The sequence below is a fragment of the Balaenoptera musculus genome, chromosome 2 (assembly GCF_009873245.2).
Source record: "Balaenoptera musculus isolate JJ_BM4_2016_0621 chromosome 2, mBalMus1.pri.v3, whole genome shotgun sequence".
Classification (NCBI taxonomy): Eukaryota; Metazoa; Chordata; class Mammalia; order Artiodactyla; family Balaenopteridae; genus Balaenoptera; species Balaenoptera musculus.
This window is the reverse complement of record NC_045786.1, coordinates 77,215,411-77,233,528: the sequence shown is the minus strand read 5'-3', so window position 1 is coordinate 77,233,528 and position 18,118 is coordinate 77,215,411. Positions and strand designations below refer to the sequence as shown.

Below are 18,118 nucleotides of genomic sequence, written 5' to 3'. Positions count from 1 at the left end.
TACAAATGCAGAAAACAAGATTCAGAAGAAACAACTTGCCAAGTTCACAGACAAGGCCAATAGTGGGACAGAGTTTTGTACCAAGTCTGTCTCCCCAGCTCACACTCTTTTCATGAGTTCAGAATTTTTCAAACTGCGGATCACGAACAGTATTTAAATAGAAATAGAATAGCCTGAAAAATATTAGAGGGCGTCAAATCTAGTAAGATGGGTATTGTTTTGTGAAACTTTTTAGTTATTGAAAGAAAGAATGCATGTATATATTGGATCATGACGTAAAATGTGTTTCTCACTATGGGTCAAGCTCAAAAAAGTTTAAAAACTACTGAATTAGATCACATTGCCTCTCTTTCCCAATCTTAGGGAGATGCACTTCACTTCTGAATTATAGCAAATTTCTCATTTTATGGAATGTTTTCCACAAACTATACCAGTCCTTTTAACGATTATGGATTAGTATATCAAGGTGATCCTCATTTATTCTTTCCTATGCAAACCTAACCTTCAGTTTTGTTAAAATATGCATTATAATTAATGGCTATAATAAAATGCATATGTTAACAATAGATCATGGACTACATAACACTTTTAATTTATACATAATAAAATATGTAATATACTAATGATATATACATTACACAGTTTATGTTCTGCATAGGATTTATAGAACAAGAATAGTAACTATTTACTGAGTATCCAGTACTCTTTGATTTGTGTCCAGATAAGGAATAACAATTATGTTTTTTCAGAGGCAGAGACTTCCCCATTTTGGAAATGGGGAGTGCTAGGGGAAACTTATCCAGGCCTAAAGGCTGTGCCTGGAGAGAAAGGAAACAATGGTTTCAATCCTAATTTTAGAAGCAGTCAGTGCCAAGGATTCCAATTTTAGATAAGCAGATACATTTATGGGATTCCAGGCAACAGATCCTTCCATCTAACCCATCTCCCTGGAGACTGTTAGTAAGCTTACTAAATTTGCTTGGTCTTCCATGCCCACATACCAACATGGGGTTCAACACATAGAGGGGAAAACCTTTATTATCACAGGTTTTGGTATACAAGATACTACTGGGAGAATGACAGAATAACCAGGAAAACAAGGTGACTATGGCCTGCAAGGAATTATCAGTCATAAAAGTAGCCCAGAAAGGAATAATAAAAGAATGAATAGAGCCAGAAGTGAAAGAACATATTTCCTTGCTTTCTATGATTACTTAATGTTTCACTGGATCTCTAGTCTTTTCTATATTAATATACCCATGGCAACAGTTTTCTGCTGTACATCTCTCTATAATACAATCCTGTTCCTTAGGGTTCTCCTTTCCTCATAGATATACCTAAGAAATAGCAAAATTACAGCCCACTAAGGCTAATCCAGCCTCTTAGTTCTTTAAAATCCATTATAGTACCTAGCATCTGGTGACCTGAATTGAGCTAATGTATTTTACTGAATCTACAATACATCAGTGGTAGGATGCACCGTTATTTTATTCATCAGTAAAGAAGAAAAAAACTCTGCCAATTAAATTGGCACATCATCAATTTTAAGACCTATCCCAATTTCAGAAAGTTTAAAATGAAAACAAAAAAAAGTATAGCTTAGAATCTATGAAACATGGAATTTTTTCATGAAGGAGCACAGTTAAGGAATTATAATAATGGGAACGACAACAACCAAACAGAAACAATTACTATGCAGCCCTCACCAGCAGAATAGGATCCTAATTCTTTTTCAAGTTACTTTTTTATCCCTCCTTGGCATCAACCAGGGCAATTGTTATACTCTGCATCAGCTAGGGTCTTCTGAGATGCAGATGCCAAGACAGAATTGGTCTGTCAAGACATTTATTTTGGGAAGGGTCTATAAAGGATGAAAGAGGAGGGGAAATAGAGGTAAGCAGGGAGAGCCTTCAGAACTGCTACAGATCTGACACCTGTAAAAGGAGAGAGGAAACAAAACAGGAGGAGCCTCAAACTGCAGCACAATTGAGAAAGTCTCTGCCAGGCCAATGGGGAGTCCCCAGGCAAAGACTCTGCATTAGAGGTGTCCCATGTTGGGCCCAAAACACCCAGCCATGCTCAGGCATTGGCTGGGAGCAGGTTTGGGAGAGCGAGGGCTCAGCATGAATGCTGCTGAGATCCAAATGCACAGCAACTGGAGGTTCTTGGACACCCACGACCCTTGCAGCAGGTTCTCTTAAAGGGAGATTTGAGCAGAACACCTCGTGGCTGCCACACTGACACAAGGCATGCCTCCATGCTTCCCACAATTACAGTAGCTGTCTCATTTCCGCTGATCTTCTCATATGTCATCTTTGTTATCATAGCTACCCGACTGATAACTTCTCGAAAAATACTCTACATACCAGCTTTTTCTACTTACGTCTTACAATCAGGCCCATAGAATCCTTAAGGGATGGCATGGCTTGCAAGTTACCATCAGGATTAGGTGTCACTCACACCGTCAAATTGGGACCCCTGTTTTTCCACAAGTCCACAAAGGGCTGCTCCTCTGTCTCCAGGAGTGTGTAGACGAGGACATGGCCCCTCCCCACTCCCCCTTTGCTGCATAAACATTATGGAGCAGGCTTCAAATTTTAAAAACGGAGGCTTGGAAATCCTTCCAAGGAGACATTCATGAGATGAATTGCCAGAAAAACCCATGTTCAAATAATATTTCATGATCAGATGCAAAGAAACTCATAAAAGCTTTAAGGATGCAATATGAACCTATTTACAGGACTCAGTGGCAAGGACAGACTGTATCTTTGACCTTGAACAAATCGTTTAACCTCCCTGATGTGTGTTTCCTCGTCTATAAAATGAACAGAGTAGTCTAGATGATCCTTGAGGCCTCTTCTAGCACTAACATTGTATGAAATAAAAGTCAGCTTAGAGATTAATTGGGTTTCTCAGCCTCAAGCAATTAATTACACTGTCTCTGCCCTTTAACAGACCCATCACAGAAGGAAATTAGATTCAACTGACAGATTCTAATCGTCACCAATTCATGTTGATTTTAAGTTCAACACTATTTCTTAAGATTTGCAAATTAATCCTTTCAAAACAGGTTCAATAGCTTCCTGGGCAAGGAATTTGACTTGAAAGATATATTTTAATACTAAGGCCGTTCTTTTCCATTAAAAAAAACGTCTTTGTGCTGACATTTTTTTTTTTTTTTTGCATTCAGAACCTCAGCAGAAACTCTACCAGAGTTTTATAAAATAATAGACAGTGGTTTTGTGAAATTCTTTGCCAATTTCTGAAGTGCTCAAGGACATCTGATCAGGGATTTTAGTTCTGTCCACACCTACTTCATCTAATTCCACTGTGTTTTTCTTATTCTTCTTTGGCTTCTGAGTTTCCATAAATAGTCTTTACCTTGGGTCAACATTGAATTACTAGTAGAAAAGATGTTGGTAAATTTTCTAGCAAAAAAATAAACAAAAACAAACAAACAAAAAAACCCCCACAGTTTCTATTTCCTGTTAATAAGGAAATATTTTATGTTATCCTCCTTTTAACATCTATTCATTTAAACAATGCTTTATTTTCCTACTTTTCCCTTAAATATTACAGTCATATCTAGTTTAGATTTTAAAACTTAAATCCCACAACTTTTAGTTTCTTGAACTTTTATTGCTGGTATCTAGTTTCTACTTTTATATCGTGTCCACTTGCATTGGTAATATTTCTGACATACAGAAAGGTATGGAGAATAATATGACACCCATGTTTTCATACAACATAAGAAAAACTATGGAAGCTGTTTTGTGCACTTGTAAACATCACCCTGTCTTATTTTGTCCTTCTAGAGATAACACTATTCTGTATTTAATAGCATTTATCATTCTCATGCATGTCTTTATACTTTTAATACCATGAATCAATTCAATCTCTGAAAAAAATGTGATATTATTTTGCATGCTTTAATGATAAAACTGAGCCATACTTCTGCAAATAGCTTTTAATTCCACATTGTGCTTGTGAAATTACATGGTAGTACACATACATCTACTTTGTTTTCTCCAAGCTCTGGCTTATATTTTTACTTTCTCTAAGATCCCTTTTAATGCACAGAAATTTTAAGTCCAATGTAGTCAAACTTATCAATTGTTTCCTTTATGTCTTATGGGGGGGTTGCCTTATTTAAACAATCCTTTAATAATGTGAGTTCATAAAGCTTTTCATGATCCATCTATAATTCACCTAGAATTTACATATCTTTTATATAATGTGATATAAGTATACAATTTTATTATTCTTTGATCCATATGGAAAACCATTGTCCCAGCATCATTGTCTTTTCCTAATAATTTACAATGCACCAATTTCATGGTTTTAATTACTATATGTTTCCTATAATACTTTTATATAATACTATTATTATGTAAAATTATAATAATATTTGACCAGATTTGCTGTTCTTCAAACTTCCTTGGCTATTCTCTGCCCTCAGTTCATATATATAAACTTAGATTTCCCTTGCCAAGTTCCATGAAATAAAAAAAACTGATTGGAATTTCATTGAATCTGTGGATCAATTTGGAGAAAACCCTATGTCTTTATCATAGTATGTTCTCCCATCCATGTACATGGTACATCTCTAGAATGTCTTTTTAAAAATCTTTTAATTAAGTTTTGTTATTTTCTCTATAAAGATCTTGTGCCTCTTTTTGTTAGGTTTATTCCTAGTTATTTTAAATTCTTTGCTGCTGTCACAAATAATATCTATATCATTTAAGGTTCAAGTAGGAAAGAGCAGCTCATTTGGGTCATTTACAAAGATGTAAGCAGGGTTTAAGGAAACCAGAAATTGTACAGTACTGAGGGGAACCATTACCACTCCTAACCCTAAAGGCAAGGAGAAGAGGCAATTTTCCAGAACCCAAAGTAAAAAACTGCTACTTTGATGGGAGCTGGGACCTTTGGTCAAGGGATACAGCCAGCCAGGAACAACCTCAAAGGAAGAGAGGTGAGGCAATATAATCCCCATCCTCTTTCACCCTTCCTTGATCTCCCGCTGCTTAAACTAATGAGAAGCCAAAGAACAAGGGAGCCTCTTATCACAAGTCAATAAGGCATTACCAGGCATGGACAAGAGTAGAGAGTAAATCTGGAGGGACAAATAGACATCCAGCACTGTATCTTTTACAAAATTAATTTTCTGCTTATTGCTGTTATATAAGAATGCAAATTGTTTCTGCATATTGACTTTATATCCACTAGTCTTTCTGAATTTCATTTAAAATTATAATCATTTATCTGTTATCTCTTGAGTTTCCATGTTTATAAACATTTTTTTGCTTTTCTTTCCTCTCCTTACACCATTAAAACTTTTGCCTTCCTTATTGAACTGGCTAGAACCTACAATAAAATGACAAATAGAAGAACTAATAGGGGCAACCTTAACTTATATGTTTGACATCTCACCCCTAAGTATGATGTTTGCTGCAGATTTTGTTTGTTTTTTGCTTTATTATTGCAAAAGTATTATATGTACATTGTTAGAAAGTAAGAATATAGATAACTAAATATAAGTACAGAACACTATATTTCTTTACCCAGAGATTATGACTATTAACACTTTAGTGAGCCATGCACATATATACTTACAGATTTTTAACAGAAATTATACTGTATATGCTGTAATATAAAAGTTACACATTGGAAACTGCTTTTCACATTGTAGGTGTTTTATTCCCTTGTCTGTGAAGAGTTTTAATCCTGAATGGGAATTTAGTTTTATGAATTGGACCCTTCCCTTATACCATACACTAAAATTAATCCAAAATGAATCAAAGACCTAAACGTAAGAGCTAAAACTGTAAAATTCATAGAAGAAAACATAGGGTAAAAAGTTCATGACATTAGATTTGACAGTGTTTTCTTGGACATTACCAAAAGCCCAGGTAACAAAAGAAAAAACAGATAAATTGGACTACGTAAAAATAAAAATCTTGCTGTGCATCAAAAGACACAATCAACAGAGTGAAAAGTCAATCCAGCGAATGGGAGAAAATATTTACAAATAATATATCTGATAAGGGGTCAATATGCAGAATATATAAAGAACTCATACAATTCAACACAACAAAAACCCAACCAATTTTGAAAATGGGCAAAGGATATGAATAGACACTTCAAGGAGATACAAATGGCCAACAAGCACATGAAAAGATGCTCAGCATTACTAATCATTAGGGAAATGCAAATCAAAACCACAGTGTGATATCATCTCACACCTAGTAGGATAACTACTATTAAAAAAACAAAACAAGGAAACAACAATTGTTGGCAAGGATGTGGAGAAATCAGAACTCTTGTGTTGGTGGGAATATAAAATGGTGTAGCTGTCATGGAAAACAGTTTAGTTCTTCCTTAAAAAAATTAAAATAGAATTACCATACAATCCAGCAATCCTACTTTTGGGCATATACCCAAAATAACTGAAGGCAGGTTTTGAAGAGATATTTGTACACCCAAATTCATAGCAGCATTATTCACAATAGTCAAAAGGTGAAAGCAGCCCAAGTGTCCACAGATGGATGAATGGATAAACAAAATGTGACATATACATTCGAGGGAATATTATTCACCTTTAAAAAGAAATTAAACTCTGACACATGCTACAACCTGGATGAACATTGAAGACATTGTGCTAAGTGAAATAAGCCACTCACAAAAGGACAAATACTGTCTGATTCCACTTGCATGAGATACCTAGAATAGTCAAAGTCATAAAGCCAGAAAGTAGAATGGTGGTTGCCAGGGCCTGGGGGAAGAGACAAGAGCAGGGAGTTATTGTTTAATGCGCACAGACTTTTCAGTTTTGCAAGAAGAAAAGAGTTTGGGAGATGGATGGTGGTGATGGTTGCATAACAATGTGAATATACTTATACCAATGAACTATACACTAAAAAATGGTTAAGATGGTAAATTTCATGTTATGTTTATTTTACTACCAAAAAAAATGTGCAGGTGAATGAATCACACTCTCTAGATGGTCTGATTCAGGAGGTTATGGGTAGAGCCCTGCATTTCCCTCTCACAGTCTTCACAGAAAAGCCAAAACAAATTATTTGAGATTCCCTTAAGTGAAAGGAAGTAGGATGGAAGAAGCAATAGAAGAATGCAGTATAAATAAATAAAAAACTAAACCTGATTCCTTTCAATTCTACTGGATGCTAATCTTTCCGGATGCCTTCAGTGAAACCTTGACTTTATATTTTAGAAATTATTCTCACATGTACTGGGCAAGATACCAAAGCCTTTACCAACACTGTTATAATTTCAGAGAGAAGCGATGGTTTTCATTTTAACTTCCCTTTTCTCTCTATTCCATTTTTCCTTTTTCTGATTATTGCAGCTTGATTTTCTTGTGTTTCATTTTAAATAAATAAAACTTAACTCCTCAAACTTTCTTAAAGCTTGATGTCTAGAAACAGATCCACAAATTGTATCATTTATTCAGGTTGCATTTATACCTGTAGCTAACTTTCTTCCAATCAGAGAAACTATATTACTGGTAATCACGTTGCCCTTAGGGTCATTGGCTCCCACTACTGACTACAACAATCTTTTAGCATCCCTTAGCAAATGTGTCAAGTGGATGCTTGTCAGAGATAACAGAAATTTTACCAAAATGCTATGGAGATGTGGTCCCAACTCTAAGGAAGCATAGAGTTCAGTTCATTCAGACACATGAATGTAAAGCATAAAAATAATACACATTTTCAATAGAATTTTGAAAGACATTTGCCTGTTAACCGTTTATATCCTCCTCCTTTTACCTCCACTCAGAACACCCACCTACTACCTCATTGGTTCATAGTGGCCCTTCAATAAATATTTGTTGAGTGAATAAAGATGGAGCAAATTCAACTAGAAAAGACAACATGATATGGAAGAAACACTTCTCTTAAACATAAAAATCAACAGGCATTCTAACATAGAAGTTAAAAATTTCCAAATAAAATACCTAGATTAAGGAATACGTGTGCTAGAAACGTTTTAGGTTTTACAGAGACCCATTTTTCCTACCCAGTTAATAATACCTTAGTGGAGCAGAGCCTAAGTTGGCTACCAGATCAAAATTTAAAATTCTGTTCTTAAGTTTTATAATGCTTTCTTGTAAGAAAAGCAGGTTGTTGAGTTTGGTGAGTCTACATCTTGTTCTGCTCAGCTAGGGAAGGCTTTTTGGTATAGGAAAATACAACTCCTTGACTGACTTATATCTTTTGTGATTGACAGAAATGACTATTCCTGGACTCGCAATGACAGCAATGGCCACTCCTAACTTAACATTTAATATTACCTTTGCTACCAATAAATTATCTAATCCAGCTCCCACAGTTAGATCTAACTTTAAAGAGGGAATCTATCTCATTGGTTTCAACTCTGCATGGAAACTTCTTTGTTGCTATTTTATTTACTTAATTGTATATATTAAAAGAATTAGCAGTTCAACCAAATCTATCTGCCCCTTTCTTTGTCCCAGAAATTGTCCAAGTGACTCTCAACCTAATCTTATACCTGTGAACTCATTCTGCACAAACAATAATACCTAATATTTACTGGTTTTACTATGCACCATCAGCACTTCACATGTATTGTCTAATTATTTTAACAACTCTAGGAGTAGGAGCTCTGGTCATTGTAAATTTAGAGAGGAAGAAACTAAGGGATCAGAGCAGATAGTTTAGGATGCCTAACATAATACAACTACTAAGTTATGAAGCCAGGATTTCAGAGTCACATGCCAAGCCACTGGACTATATTGCCATCCAAACAAAAACACTGAGTAGAGCCTCCCTAGCAATAAACCAAAGCTGCAAGGAAAAAAGTGAACTTCCCTCATCATCCTCAGATGCTGGGAGCAGTGCAGGGAGAGGGATATAGGCCCATGATGCACCTGATACCAACTCCCAGTCCCAACCACAATATTAGAATTCCAGACAAGTAGACCATCTCAAATAAGAATCTATTATTTGCTTAATGCTCGCTGGGACACGTGTTGAACTTACTAAGTATAACTTCTTTGCTCTTTCATGTCCATGTTTTTGCAGAGATGAACAAGGTATAATTTAGTCTTATTTCAGAGACCAAATTTGCCAGATTGAAAAACCATAGCAGAAAGAAGGTCCTTTTGTCTTTGTCCGTGGGCTAGGCCTGAGCAATAAAGCCAACAATCAAGGCTCCTTATTGCCTCACTTACATGATAAGAATCATCTTTTTTTCCTTTAGGTGGGTCGTCCCAGTTTTATTTCCCAACTCTGAGCTGCAGAACACATTAATTCTCAATTACGCTTACTCAGGGCCCCAATTGGCAGTCCTTACACAGACAAAACTATAATGGGAAGCCTGGGTAATTAGTTCCTCCAACATCATCTAGGCTGAGGGTTTTATTTATTTATTTTGTTTATTTATTTATTTTAAAGAAAATTCTGGGACATGGATTCAAATGAGTCTGCAGGATTAATGAGAGTCGAATCTTACTTTTCTAATCATCCGGACTGGCCACTGCAGATGGCCAAGAAACAATCTCAGAACCCTCGTACATCCTGTGAGTGCTTCACAAAATGTCAAATAAGAATGACAACAACATCAAAAAACACAGTTCTCGTCTGCATATGAATATAGCACATGTTATGGACAGAAAAGTGAAAGTATTTCAGAAGCACAGCATGAACAAGAAAAGATTCCTCAGTAGTAAAGCCAATTCAGTGGAGGGAGATTCTTAGTACATAATTAATCAAACTGCCTTGCAATAGATACCCAGAATAATGTTAGCAACCAAAAAGCGACATCAACATGAAAACACTAGGTGTAATGGATGCTGTGTCGTGTTGCCCAGATCTGTATTCTGGTCTAAGGACTTATTTTCCTAGATGCTAGGAGCGCTGTCACTAGATAACCCTCAGCTGTCAGTCCTCTCCAGAAATTGCCCTTGGCCACACAGCCCCCTCTCTCACAGGGGATCAGCTTGCATCCACTGTCTGTCTGATGTGGGAGTTTGAAACCCTAGCTTCCTCACTGCAAGGGGAGTCAACTCTAAAAGGCCATCCCAGCTCTTCTGAAGAGCTCTCCAGGGGCTGAGCTGAGGCCTTTGTGGAAGCTGCACTGATCTCAGCTTTTCCCTCTGCCCAGTCCTGCCTCCTTCCCTTCCACAAATGTTGATCTCAAGAGTGCTCCCTGCTACCTGCTCTGCATGCTAATCTCCATCTCTGAGTCTACTTCTCAGGGAACCCAAATTTGAATACTAGGGAAATTAAATTCTTTGTTTCTAACGTGTTATTAAAATATAAGTATTACCTTATAATAAGAAAATGTTTTCAACTGGCATTTAAGAATACTATAACATATTGTTTAGGCATTTAAAAAATCACTATTTTCTTAAGGATAGAGGTTGGGCTGGTTGATTTACTGTGATAGAAAAACAATCAGGAGGGTAGACTACCAAACTGTCAAGTCCCCCTGTGCAGGAAATTATACTGGGGATTGCGGAGTGGAATAGGAAGTACACAGGAGAGGGAGAGATTAGGAGGTTGCTAGTCCCATTGGAATCCACACAGAAAGTCTTTTGTTAAGGCTGTAGCAATCCAGCTTTCTATAGGACTGATTGCCTCCAGTGACTCTGTCAAAGGCATTATAGCACGGTGAAGAAAACTTAGTATGGCCATCGGCTGCCTTCCCTCTGCTCTTAGTCCCTTCTGTTCTTGGTCTGATCTCTCAGAAAATCCTTTTTCCCGAATCTTTTATTAGCCAACAGACACATGCTGAAGGCATTTGAATTTTGGTAGAGAATTCAAGAGGAGGTGAAAACCTTCCAACATAGAGGCATGAATCTGAATTGCCAATGGGAGAGTTTCAGACACCATGACTAGAGGAAGGAAGGAAGTTTAGGGCAGACAGCCTGCCTACCGGCTAAGGCAGAGACTCTCCTAAAACACCTTTGATAGAGTCTTGAATTAACTATGCCTCGTGCTGAGATTGTTCATCTACCTCACAGTGACAACTTGGTGGTACAGTCTGCTTCACTATCAGTTTGAATTCCAAGTCCGGATTTAACAATTCATTCAACAGATAATTATTGAGAAACTACTGGTAATAAACAAAACAGACAAGTCCCCTGTCTCCTACTGGGAGGTGGGGGGGGGAGACAGAAATAAACAAATACCAGGATTTCAGATAATAATAAGAGCTAAGAAGAGAATAAAGCAAGGTTAAAATAGAGGACCACTGGGCGGAGGGATAGTGACCATTTCAGCTGTGAGAGGCTAGGTCAGCAAAGACTCTTTTAAAGAGATAGCATGTGAGCAGAGATCTGAACAGTGTAAGCATCAAGCCACATGAAGATTTAGGCAAAGAGCTTCAGAGGCAAAGACTATCACAAACAGCCAAAAGGAGGTACAGCAGGAACAGAGTGAATGAAGGGGAGAGTGAGGGAGAGTTTGGATAGTAGGAAAGGTCAGATCATAAAGAACCTTGAAGGCCAGACTAGAGAGTTTGAATTTTGTTCTATATATAATAGGGAGCCACTGGACAGATTTTTAAAGAGGAAGAAATATGATATGATGTAAGTTTTTGAAGAGCCCTTTAAGGGCTGTGTGAGCTGTAAAGCAGCAAGAGTGAAGTCAGGAAGAACAGTCGGGAAGCCATGGCTGTGGAACAGTGAGGGCTGAGAATGGTGGTGGCAGAGGTGATGGGTAGTGGTTGGGTCTAGAATGTAATTTAGAAATAAAACTATCAGGATTTGATAATGGATTAGATGTGGGGAATGACAAAAACATTTACTCAGGGACTTCCCTGGTGGCACAGTGGTTAAGAATCTGCCTGCCAGTGCAGGGGACATGGGTTCGATCCCTGGTGCAGGAAGATCCCACATGCCGCGGAGCAACTAAGCCCGTGCGCCACAACTACTGAGCCTGCGCTCTAGAGCCCGCGAGCCACAACTACTGAGCCCGAGTGCCACAACTACTGAAGCCCGCATGCCTAGAGCCTGTGCTCTGCAACAAGAGAAGCCACCCGATGAGAAGCCTGCGTACCACAACAAAGAGTAGCCCCCGCTTGCCACAACTAGAGAAAAGCCCATGTGCAGCAACAAACAACCAAGGCAGCCAACATTAAAAATAAATAAATAAATTTATTTATTTTTAAAAAAAGAGTTCATGTACCACAATGTTCACTGCAGCACTATTTACAATAGCCAGGACATGGAAGCAACCTAAGTGTCCATCCACAGATGAATGGATAAAGAAGATGTGGCACATATATACAATGGCATATTACTCAGCCATAAAAAGCAACGAAACTGAGTTATTTGTAGTGAGGTGGATGGACCTAGAGACTATCATACAGAGTGAAGTAAGTCAGAAAGAGAAAAACAAATACCGTATGCTAACACATATATATGGAGTCTAAAAAAAAAAAGATTCTGAATAACCTAGGGGCAGGACAGGAATAAAGACACAGACGTAGAGAATGGACTTGAGCACTCGGGGAGGGGGAAGGGTAAGCTGGGACGAAGTGAGAGAGAGGCATGGACATATATACACTACCAAATGTAAAATAGATAGCTAGTGGGAAGCAGCCGCATAGCACAGGGAGATCAGCTCAGTGCTTTGTGACCACCTAGAGGGGTGGGACAGGGAGGGTGGGAGGGAGGGAGATGCAAGAGGGAAGAGATATGGGGACATATGTATATGTATAACTGATTCACTATGTTGTAAAGCAGAAACTAACACACCATTGTAAAGCAATTATACTCCAATAAAGATGTTAAAAAAAAAAAAAGCTCCTGGTGATTCTTATGTGCAGCTAAGACTTAGAACCATTGATTTAAAGATTGGGAATAGGAGGTTAAGCCAAAATGCCTAGAACGAAAGGGGCCATCAGTAAGGTAGGAAGAAAACCAGCAGAGTAATGTCTTGGAAGTTAAGTGAAGGGAATGTTCCAAGAATGAAATGGTCAACTGTGTCAAATGCTGATGAGAAGTTAAGTCAAAGAGGAAAGACAGGGCAAGGGTGGGGTGACCTAAATGTGAAAATTTCTGGTGGGGCTGTGGGGATGAAGCCCTGCCTGGCATGGAGAGTGAGGAAGTAGAGACAGACGCTATGTCCTGTGTTCCCTCTGCCCCAGGACCACCCAAGTCCTGGGCTCCGATCCAGGGACTCTGGCTGCCCCTTGCCCAGCAGCTTGGATATCCAGTGCCCCTCAAATGATACCATCTCAACTACTTACTCATTCAGCCAGGCAACACTGACTCCACAACCTCATTCAATACCTGCTGAGCACTTACATGTGCTAGTCATTGTTAGGCAGTGGGGATAGAAAGTCAAATAAGATACACTTCTTGCTCCCAAGGAATTTTCAATCCATTGAGGAAGAGAGTGACAGATAATTACAACAAAGTAGTCATCTTGATTCTACATCCACCGTGTCTATCTACTTTCCATTCCCATTTCCACTAACCTAGTTTAGGCCTTGAAAATGAGTAACAGTGTCCTAAGCAGTCTCCCTATATCCAGTCTCTCCCTTCTTGCTAATCTAGTTTAAACACTGCTGCCAAATTCCTTTTCCTAAAGCACAACTCTGTTCACGTCATTCATTAATTGTGGAAGCATACATTTAGCACCTACTAAATACAAAAAGAAATTCAGTCTTCCCTGCTGTGATGTTAGGGTCAATTTCTAGTTCCAAAATCCTGATTTTGTAATCTCAATCAGAAGTAACCATAGCAGTTACCTAGTCCATGCATGAATCCTCTTTACGAATCTCTATAAATCATAAGTGGATAGGTGGAGAAAAGCACATCCAGTTGGTCCTTAAACCTCCAAGGATGGAGAATTCACTTTTGAAAAAGAGTTCAATACATGTTCAAGAATCTGGAAATTTTTAACAAATTCTTCCTTTGTAGTGCTTCCTGCTTACTGGTTAGAGTACAAGCTTTTTGGCCAGCATTCAAGGTCTGCTATAATTTGACCCTGAGGCATTCTGGTCTTAGCTTCTAACATTCTCCTTCATGTTTTCTTCCCTGAATGTGCTTTCACACCACCACACTTTCCCCTATTCCCTCATATCCAGATCCTTCAAGACGGGGCTCAAGTACCGCCTTCTCCATAAAACCACCCTGAGGCCCTCAGCTGACCTATCATCTCCCTCACCTGAGATCCCTCAGGCTTATTTTTACCTTCCTCGTGGGTTTCTCCCTTTGGTGATTGGGGCACGACGCCTATTTTCCATGTTTCACTGAAAGGTCTGTGAGAGCTGGGCCCATCTCTTGGGCACCTCTGTCTCCTGCACAGCGCCCAGCACAGTGACTTGAAAGTTTCATTAGACACCTGTGGGATAAATAAAGCAGCAATTCTCTGGATCTGTTTCCCACTTTGTGCAAGAAGGAAGCTATATTAGCTTTCCTACTGACTCTAATATTCTGATTCCCAAATTTAAAGTAAGTATTAGATACTTATTGCATGACTGATATTGTGGGATTTTTTTTTTTGGCGGGGGGTTGGTAAAGACATGAAAGAATTAGCTTATACACAGAATATGATAAAATGTTAGTTGTAAGCAACAGAAAATAACAAAGGAGCTCATGGAGGCAGGAGATGCATGTGGTCAAGAGTCACCCTGGAAGGTTAAGAGGAAGAGAAGTTCCTTTAAACCTGGCTTTGAATCTCCATATAAATAGACTCCTCAGGTCCTGGGCCGTTTGAAGCCTGAAACAAAGGCTGAGTCAGGCAGGGAGCCATGGCCTGCAGACCGGAGAGAAAGCTTCCGGGCTCAGTCAGCCTTGGGTTCACGGATTCTACATTTGCTTAGTAGATTGAGAAGGATACTCTATCATACGTTCAAATGCTTCCATAGGACAATTTCTAAAATGAAAATTATTTTGAGTCTATTTTCAGTTTTTACTGGTGTTAAACCTCTTTTGAGGAGATCAATATTAAGTACTTAACGTCTGCACATTTTATGTCATTTTTGTCTGTGAATATCTCCTGAAGCTTAACCGTGAGCTAACGGGGGTTTGGGGGGCTGGAAGTAGAGAAGGATCAGGTGAAACCCTGTCCAATGACTTCCCTGCTTGCTCAGACTGAAGCGGGGGTGGTCTGTGACCACTGGTTCCCAGGGCTGTCATATCATCAGGCCAGGAGACCAGAGTTTGCTGCCTACACGTTCAAATATGAGGCCTTTGCGGCAGATTACAGCAAAGAAGTCACCCCTCTAGCCTTTTCCCTCAGTCCAAATCCACAGACAGCCCTAAGCGAGGTGGTTTTTAAAGTACCTGGAAGTTCGGAGGCAGCAATGTGAGCTCAGTCTGGCCAGCAGCAGCACTGCCAGTGCCTGCCAGACAGACGGACATGAAGACGGAGGCCCCCATCCATGGGCAGGTGATAAGAATGAGGTGTAGTTGGAAGGTGGAAAAAGGGAAACTGGGTACGGCCCTGATGTACTGTCCTACCTCAAACAGGGTGACATTAAACAGTGTGAAACGCACATCTACCAAAGGATTAGAAGTGAATCGTATATTTTTGCCATATCTAAATGTTTCCTTAAACTAAATTTTGGGATAGAGGAACTTAAATAAAAGGTAAAAAGGATATCATACCTGTAAAGAATTAGTGACTTAAAGCCTGCCCAGGCCAAAGGGGCAAGAAGCCTCAGAGCCAAGAGGGAGGACATTAGGGTACCCTGGCTTGGAGCACCTTCCCACACTACCTACCCCCACGTTGCCACCAGACAGAAACCTAAACAATCAGAAGGCAGGAAGGCCTCACCAGCTGCTGGAGTGCCCAAGAAGCTGCCTTTTCATCCAGATGCCACTTGCAGAACTCCCCTTGATGTGGCGGTTAAGTTGGAGACAGGAAGCTGCAGATCCAGGCCTAGAGGGGAGAATGGAGAGGAAATTGTGGGACAGGCTTTTAAGCTAAGAAGAGAAGCACGTTACCCAGCACCTCTCTGCTCTGTTCTGTTCCCCGGGCTGCTGTGCTGGCCTCCTGACGCTTTCCCTCTCTCCCTAAATCCAAAGGGAATAAGCGACAGGAGACAAAAGAAAGCAAGCAGACCTGGAGAGGAGCTGGCTTTGGCCACTGCACAGGCCCAGCGAGGGGAAGCCGGGTGAGCAGAGGCGCCAGCAGGGCTGAAGCCGCTGCTCCGGTTGATGGGGGAGGGCGGAACTGGGTCGCAGGCAGCGTCGGGGAGAGTGAGCCTTCCGTGCAGGCGGGAGGGCGGGGCGGAGCCATCTGAAGGCAGAGTTAGGGGCGAGCTGGGGCCCCAGTGCGGAGGGCTCGGAAGCTCCTGGCCTGTGCGTTCCGAGCTCACTCAAACACTCCCCTCTTCTCCCAGAAACAGGCCCAGCCTGGCTTCCCTCCTGGGAAGAGCAAACCCGGGGGGCGGAGCGGAGGCGGAGTCGAGACAGAAGTGGGCCGCACCTGTCCCCCCTCCAGGGGCGCGATAACCAGGCCAGGCCCGGGCAGAGCAGAAACTCACAGCGCGTTTGGGCAGAGGGGCGCTGGGCACAGCTGGGCCTTGGTCTAGGGCCCTGGGGCTGGGGCCACCCGAGAAGGTCAGAGCGCATCTCAGCTGCCAAAGGCAAGTCGGACTACAAGCTTCCCTGCCCTTGGTGGGGGGAAGAGGGGGCAATTAGAACTGAGAAACGAGAGGAGAGAGGCAGCCCTCTTTGGGTGTGGAGAGCTGAGAGCCACGTCAAGAGGAGCTCTGATTCTGGTGGACGGTCGTGTCCTCCTTCAGCAAACCCTCAGGAGGCTCAGCGTGCACGGCAGCCACAATCACACTTGTCCCAGCGGACTCCTGTGGCTGGTGTTGAGTTGGATGTAAAGCTTGGTGAAGGCCACAGCGCGTTCATACTGGAATACTCTTCCCCCATTCCCGCAGAGCACGTCCTTCAACATGGAATTCAGCTGCCACCTTCTCCATAAAAATCACCCTGAGTCTTTAAACGACCCATCATCTCCCTCACCTGAGATCCCGCCTCAGACTTATTTTACCTTCCTCCTGGGTTTCGCCCTTTGGTGATTGGGGCACGACTCCTATTTTCCACGCCTCACTGAAAGGTCCGTGAGAGCTGGGCCCATCTCTTGGGCACCTCTGTCTCCTGCACAGCGCCCAGCACAGTGACTTGAAAGTTTCATTAGACACCTGTGGGATGAATAAAGCAGCAATTCTCTGGATCTGTGTACTATTCTTTGAAAGGAGGAAGCTATACTTACATTTTCTACAAGCTCTTATTTTCTGATTCCCAATTAGATTAAGTATTAGACACCTGGTGCACACCTGATACTGTGTCTCTCTCATTTCAAAGAAGCGAAAGACACAAATGTGGTTTTGTTGTGGTAGCTCAGTGTACCAGGAACAATTAGATTATGAAACTGATTATAATAAAATGCTAAATTGCACATTGTAAGAGGAGCTCAGTGGAGAGAGAGACGCATGTGATCCAGCGAGGGCCTGGAGAACCAAAAGGAAGAGAAGTTAGCCGGACTAAGCTTTGATGGTGGGTGGATTTGCACAGTTCAACAGCCCCACAGATGTTGCAGTCCTTGCCCTTGATGCCTTGCCCGTGCAGGCTCTTCACTGCTGCTATGATCACCAAGTAAACTTAGAGGCAAGTCAGGAGCCCAGAGCAGCCCCTGGTGGAGCAGGACACCATCTCCTTGGAGTCCTGTCTTCTTGTTGATCTTCAAGCCTCCCAGGCGGAAGTTGCAATCATTATTAAGAAGCACCAATCATCAGGACCCTTCTTGGATTTGATTTCTGCTACTCAGACCTTGGGAAAACTGGGGTGGGGTGGCTGGGAGTCTCCCTTGAACTCATCCTGCTTCTTAGCTCAGTACAAGTGAGCTTCTAGCCCTGGCCATCCAGGAATGGATGCTTCCAAAGTCTTATGGGTCTGCCCATACCTTTACCCTTGCCATGACACATGAGGTGTCTTTTTCACAGTTCCCATCGTCCAGGTATTGGGAAGTGATTCCAGTGCTCCACTGGTGGTCACAGGAACACAACTGTCCTCGGCTCAGGCATCCAAGATGCCTCTAAACTTCCTCTCTGAGAGATGAGACTTTCCTTCTCCAGAGTCTGGTCTGCGTCCAGTTTCCGA

General features: G+C 41.0%; 1 protein-coding gene across 1 annotated transcript in view; it reads right to left on the bottom strand.

Annotated features, from left to right (window-relative positions):
- The window catches only part of MNS1 (meiosis specific nuclear structural 1), an 85,596-nt gene extending 69,325 nt beyond the window's left edge, over positions 1–16,271 (bottom strand). Inside the window, exons 1-3 of the mRNA XM_036842656.1 lie at positions 16,068–16,271; positions 15,780–15,884; positions 14,192–14,342 (exon numbers count right to left, since the gene is read on the bottom strand). The gene's annotated coding sequence lies outside the window, so the exon portion shown is untranslated. The remainder of the gene's footprint in view (positions 1–14,191; positions 14,343–15,779; positions 15,885–16,067) is intronic.
- Positions 16,272–18,118: the final 1,847 nt, after the last annotated feature.